We start from the raw sequence: 7,276 nt of genomic DNA, 5'->3' as shown, positions 1-7,276 counted from the left end.
CCCTAACGGAGTGTTAAACGCCGTCTTCCACTCGTCCCCCTCCCTGATGCGCACGAGATGGTAGGCGTTACGAAGGTCCAATTTGGTGAAAAACCTGGCTCCCTGCAGGATCTCGAAGGCTGAAGACATAAGAGGAAGCGGATAACGATTCTTAACTGTTATGTCATTCAGCCCTCGATAATCCACGCATGGGCGCAGGGACCCGTCCTTCTTCTGAACAAAAAAAAACCCCGCTCCGGCGGGAGAGGAGGAGGAGACTATGGTACCGGCGTCGAGCGAAACCGACAAATAATCCTCGAGAGCCTTACGTTCGGGAGCCGACAGAGAGTATAATCTACCCCGGGGGAGTAGTTCCCGGAAGGAGATCAATACTACAGTCATACGACCGGTGTGGAGGGAGAGAAGTGGCCTTGGAACGACTGAACACCGTGCGCAGATCGTGATACTCCTCCGGCACCCCTGTCAAATCGCCAGGCTCCTCCTGTGAAGAAGAGACAGAGGAAACAGGAGGGATAGCAGACATTAAACAGGTCACATGACAAGAAACATTCCAGGATAGGATAGTATTACTAGACCAATTAATAGAAGGGTTATGGCGCACTAGCCAGGGATGACCCAAAACAACAGGTGTAAAAGGTGAACGAAAAATTAAAAAGAAATGGTTTCGCTATGATTACCAGAGACAGTGAGGGTTAAAGGCAGCGTCTCACGCTGAATCTTGGGGAGAGAACTACCATCTAAAGCGAACAAGGCCGTGGGCTCCCTAACTGTCTGAGAGGAATGTCATGTTCCCGAGCCCAGGTCTCGTCCATAAAACAGCCCTCCGCCCCAGAGTCTATCAAGGCACTGCAGGAAGCAGATGAACCGGGCCAGCGGAGATGGACCGGAAAGGTAGTGCGTGATCCAGAAGGAGAGGCCTGAGTAGTTGCGCTCACCAGTAGCCCTCCTCTTACTGATGAGCTCTGGCTTTTACTGGACATGAGGTGACAAAATGACCAGCGGAGCCGCAGTAGAGACAGAGGCGATTGGTGATTCTCCGTTCCTTCTCCTTGGCCGAGATGCGGATACCCCCAGCTGCATAGGCTCAGCATCCGAGCCGGCGGAGGAGGGTGGCAGTGATGCGGCAGGTGGCAGTGATGTGGAGAGGGGAGCAACGGAGAACGCGAGCTCCTTTCCACGAGCTCGGCGACGAAGATCAAACCGTCGCTCTATGCGAATAGCGAGAGCTATTAAGGAGTCCAGACTGGAAGGAACCTCCCGGGAGAGGATCTCATCCTTAACCTCGACGAGAGACCCTCCAGAAAACGAGCGAGCAAAGCCGGCTCGTTCCAGTCACTAGAGGCAGCGAGAGTGCGAAACTCAATAGAATAATCCGTTATGGATCGATTCCCCTGACATAGGGAAGACAGGGCCCTGGAAGCCTCCTCCCCAAAAAAGAACGGTCAAAAACCCGTATCATCTCCTCCTTAAAGTCCTGAAACTGGTTAATACACTCAGCCCTCGCCTCCCAGATTGCCGTGCCCCACTCACGCGCCCGTCCGGTAAGGAGAGAAATGACGTAGGCGATGCGGGCTGCGCTCCTGGAGTAAGTGTTGGGCTGGAGAGAGAACACCACATCACACTGAGTGAGGAATGAGCGGCACTCAGTGGGCTCCCCAGAGTAACAGGGCGGGTTGTTGATCCTGGGCTCCGGAGACTCGGAAACCCTGGAAGTGGGCGGTGGATCGAGGTGGAGTTGGTGAACCTGTCTTGTGAGGTCGGAGACTTGGACGGCCAGGGTCTCAACGGCATGTCGAGCAGCAGACAATTCCTCCTCGTGTCTGCCTAGCATCGCTCCCTGGATCTCGACGGCGGAGTGAAAAGGGTCCGGAGCCGTGGGTCCATTCTTGGTCTGATTCTTCTGTTATGTACTTGAGTGAAGACCCAAAAGCGGTTTTAACAAAAAACAGAGTTCTTTAATGAAAAACAGGAATGGCATAAATCCTCTTCCAACGTTGACAATGGAACAAAAAGAACGTAGTATAGTGCAGGATGCACCTGCCAGGCAGACTCCGACAGGATAGGACAAGGTGGAAGCAAACGAGACGACAGCTTGCTTCTGGCATCAAAAACACAAACAAGAATCAGACACTGAAAGTAGCAGGAACAGAGAGAGAAATAGAGACCTAATCAGAGGGGGAAGAGAGAACAGGTGTGAAAGAGTGAATGAGCTAGTTAGGGGAGATGTAGAACAGCTGAAGAATGAGAGACAGAGAAGGTAACCTAAAAAGACCAGCAGAGAGAGACAGAGTGAAGAGAAAGGACAGGAACAGACATAACAAGACATGACACAATAATTACAATTTTAGCAGATTAACACTGGAGTGATAAATGATCAGATGGTAATGTGCAGGTAGATACTGGTGTGCAAAAGAGCAGAAAAGTAAATAAATAAAAACAGTATGGGGATGAGGTAGGTAAATTGGGTGGGCTATTTACCGATGGACGATGTACAGCTGCAGCGATCGGTTAGCTGCTCAGATAGCAGATGTTTAAAGTTGGTGAGGGAGATAAAAGTCTCCAACTTCAACGATTTTTGCAATTCATTCCAGTCACAGGCAGCAGAGAACTGAAAGGAAAGGCGGCCAAATGAGGTGTTGGCTTTAAGGATGATCAGTGAGATACACCTGCTGGAGCGCGTGCTACGGGTGGGTGTTGCCATCGTGACCACTGAACTGAGATAAGGTGGAGCTTTACCTAGCATGGACTTGTAGATGACCTGGAGCCAGTGGGTCTGGCAACGAATATGTAGCGAGGGCCAGCCGACTAGAGCATACAGGTCGCAGTCATGGGTGGTATAAGGAGCTTTGGTAACAAAACGGCTGGCACTGTGATAAACCTCATCCAGTTTGCTGAGTAGAGTGTTGGAAACCATTTTGTAGATGACATCGCCGAAGTCGAGGATCGGTAGGATAGTCAGTTTTACTAGGGTAAGTTTGGTGGCGTGAGTGAAGGAGGCTTTGTTGCGAAATAGAAAGACGATTCTCGATTTGATTTTGGATTGGAGATGTTTGATATGAGTCTGGAAGGAGAGTTTACTGTCTAGCCAGACACCTAGGTACTTAAAAAGCATGCATTTGGTTTTTACTGGCATTTAAGAGCAGTTGGAGGCCACGGAAGGAGTGTTGTATGGCGTTGAAGCTCGTTTGGAGGTTAGATAGCACAGTGTCCAAGGAAGGGCCAGAAGTATACAGAATGGTGTCGTCTGCGTAGAGGTGGATCAGGGAATCGCCCGCAGCAAGAGCAACATCATTGATATATACAGAGAAAAGAGTCAGCCCGAGAATTGAACCCTGTGGCACCCCCATAGAGACAGCCAGAGGACCGTACAACATGCCCTCCGATTTGACACACTGAACTCTGTCTGCAAAGTTGTTGGTGAACCAGGCAAGGCAGTCATTACAAAAACCGAGGCTAATGAGTCTGCCGATAAGAATATGGTGATTGACAGAGTCGAAATCCTTGGCCAGGTCGATGAAGACGGCTGCACAGTACTCTCTTTTATCGATGGCGGATATGATATCGTTTTGTACCTTGAGCGTGGCTGAGGTGCGCCCGTGACCGGCTCGGAAACCAGATTGCACAGCGGAGAAGGTACGGTGGGATTCGAGATGGTCAGTGATCTGTTTGTTGACTTGGCTTTCGAAGACCTTAGATAGGCAGGGCAGGATGGATTTAGGTCTGTAACAGTTTGGGTCCAGGGTGTCTCCCCCTTTGAAGAGGGGGATGACCGCGGCAGCTTTCCAGTCCTTGGGGATCCCAGACGCTATGAAAGAGAGGTTGAACAGGCTGCTAATAGGGGTTGCGACAATGGCGGCGGATAGTTTCAGAAATAGAGGGTCCAGATTGTCAATCCCAGCTGATTTGTACGGGTCCAGGTTTTGCAGCTCTTTCAGAACATCTGCTGTCTGGATTTGGGTAAAGGAGGAGCTGGGGAGGCTTGGGCGAGTAGCTGTGGGGGAGGGGGGGGGGTGGAGCTGTTGGCCGAGGTTGGAGTAGCCAGGAGGAAGGCATGGCCAGCCGTTGAGAAATGCTTGTTGAAGTTTTCGATTATCATGGATTTATCGGTGGTGACCGTGTTACCTAGCCTCAGTGCAGTGGGCAGCTGGGAGGAGGTGCTCTTGTAGGATTTCTTAAATAATGTGCAGGTATTATACAATCCAGGAGTGTAAAACTCTTAGACATACCCAGAAAGACTCACAGCTGTAATCGCTGCCAAAGGTGATTCTACTTATGTAAATTAAATATTTCTGTATTTCCAGTTTATTATGTAGCTACACAGTCGAGAACAAATCACGACATATGAACACATAAATCAACACAATAGAACCCTTCAGTCCCAAATGATAGTGTCTGGATGTCAATCAAATACTTACCGGAAATCTTTACACAGTGTCTTTGTTTATAAACCTAACACAGAGCCAACACACTTGTTATTCTGAAAAGTGATGCACGCATATCTACGTGGAGAGTCTACCTGGTAGAAGGCTAGTTGTAGATGTTCATATAGTACCACTACCCAATAGCAGTCCGAGTTAATGGTCGTGTCCCAAATGGCACCCCTTTCCCTGGTTGGACCCTTGTCAAAAGTAGTGCACTATGTATGGAATAGGGTGCCATTTAGGCCGTAACACCATGCAACCATGGGAAAAGAGCTACTGCGTAAAAACTGCAGTGTGATTTTAATCCGCTGAGTCCAGTGTCTTGGTACTGTGATCCTGAGAGTGAACGATGTGGACTCTACCCAGCTGATCAGGGTACAGACCTCGCACATCCTTCCTCTGACATGGTACTCTGCAATTACAATGAGAAGAGTTCATTTCAGAGTAAAAGTAAGAATAACTAAGAGCAGAGTTAAGGTCAAAGACCATATGCATACATATTGCATGTAAGGTAGCAAGTTAAGGTCAATGTCAACATGTGCATATGCACACAACGCTAGATATTCAGCTCATGACTCAACAGGGAAGAATCCTCTGGACTAAATACAGTGCGGTAGCGAGCAGTATCAGCACGCAGGTGGTTTCAAATGGACATGACTTCCTCATAACTACAGTGTCATAGTGGTAGTTAGTTATTTCCTTCACACATTTCTATGCAGGTACCCTTATGAACAGCTTTTAAAAAAATCCTACTTGTTAGAAGTTCTTTCAAATATTTAATGTAAATGAAAAATGAATATAAATATTTTTCGATACAATTTGTGGCTGTATTGTTTCTACAACTTAAAGCAATTAAACATATTGCTGCCAGTTGTACAGTGTCTTGTTGAAAAAGAGTAAAACCATTCTCTCTCACCTCAGTGTTGCTCCAGGTTGTCTTTTAAACGAGCCAGTCCCCTACATTGTTTCTACCACCCTCAACCCTACCACCCTCAACCCTGCCACCCTAAACCCTACCACCCTCAACCCTGCCACCCTCAACCCTACCACCCTCAACCCTGTCACCCTCAACCCTACCACCCTCAACCCTGCCACCCTCAAACCTACCACCCTCAACCCTACCACCCTCAACCCTGCCACCCTCAACCCTTACCACCCTCAATCCTACTACCCTCAACCCTGCCACCCTCAACCCTACCACCCTCAAACCTGCCACTCTCAACCCTGCCACCCTCAAACTTGCCAACCTCAACCCTACCACCCTCAAACCTACCACCCTCAACCCTGCCACCCTCAACCCTGCCACCCTTAACCCTACCACCCTCAACCCTACCACCCTCAACCCTACCACCCTCAACCCTACCACCCTCAACCCTGCCACCCTCAAGAGAGGGCAACCCTGCCACCCTCAAGAGATGCTGTTGCAGCATAAGGACAGTAGCTATAGAGGTTGATTGTATTCACAAAAATCAGCTACTCTGCATTTTAGAACTTTGGCTAGAACTCTTGAATCAACACAATTCTAAAGATGGTCAATGGAATTTTGAAACCAACAGTAAGAAGTAGATGGTCAAAAAAGTAATAAATACAAAATAAACTTCTATATTGACCGGAAAACAAATTCATTATTCTACAACTGTTTTAACATAATCAGAATGAATCTAAATGTATATGTTCAATACAGGTTAGTTCTCTATCAACTGGTTATGTTAAATAGTGGTTAGGCCTATAATCATTTGTATTCCCTCCTATTAATGTAACGGTTCCGTAACCACAGACGCTGGGAGACGGGAAGCAAGTACAGGATGAGGATTTAATAATAAACAGCCATGAAACTAAACAAGAACAGAGTCTGGACAAGAGAAACAAAACAACATCAACGCCAACAGGGAAGTGAAACTGAGAAAGTGACAGATATAGGGGAGGCAATCAATGATGCTGACTTAAATACTATCAGTCTTACCTGGAGCTTTAGGGGTCAGAGAGAGAGGAGATGTGCTGCTCAATCTGTGTTCATATCAGAGCCCTCAGTCCTCTCTCTTCATATGGTAATGACTATATCCCAAATCTCATCCTATTCCTTATAAATGGCTTTTGACCAAGGTCAATAGGGCTCTGGTCAAAAGTAGTGTGCTTTATAGGGATTATGGGATCTGGTCAAGATGTGTGTATCATATAGTAATTTGGTGCCTTTTCAGAAATTGCATCAAAAAGTTGTGTGGTTGACAATCTGAATGGCCACGTTAAGCAAATTAATCAAGTTGATCAGGGTGACCATGACAACTTGCAGTAATTTAAACAGGATTGACCATGCCTTCATAACTTCATGCGTTATGGTTAGGGTAGTGTAGTTAGTAGGCTATGGAGTGCTCAGTTGGGGGTGAGAGGGTTCTCTCGTGTTGGATTCCTTCCGTTTTCCTTTAATAACACTAGAGGGTAGTGTTTCTCTTGAAACATCACCTCTGTCTCATCTGTACAAGTAGCCGACTCTAAAGTCAATACGGTCTCCTTTTTATTTGGGTGGAGGCACCACACCCTAAGTGCTATCAGTCAGGCCAAATAGAAAAGTTTTGCTAATCTTAAAATGTTGGCAGAATGCAAACACACCCATAGTCCAACATCACTGCTACCCTACATCAGACATGATCAGACAATGGCATATTATTTTCAAACATGAGATGGAGATGGATATATATATTCATTTTTTTTTATAGTTCAAATTGTCGGCAAATAAAACAACCTATTTGAATGGCTTCGTTGCAGGATCTTGTGATCTTGCTGTACCAGGAGTTGCATGTGTTCCTTGTCATGCTCCCACGAAGTAAGGCTAGACTGGTATGAGAATCTTTAAACAA

This window comes from Oncorhynchus masou, chromosome 4, assembly GCF_036934945.1.
Source record: "Oncorhynchus masou masou isolate Uvic2021 chromosome 4, UVic_Omas_1.1, whole genome shotgun sequence".
In the NCBI taxonomy this organism is placed as follows: Eukaryota; Metazoa; Chordata; class Actinopteri; order Salmoniformes; family Salmonidae; genus Oncorhynchus; species Oncorhynchus masou.
The sequence above is the reverse complement of the archived record's forward strand: the minus strand, read 5'-3'. Positions refer to the sequence as shown.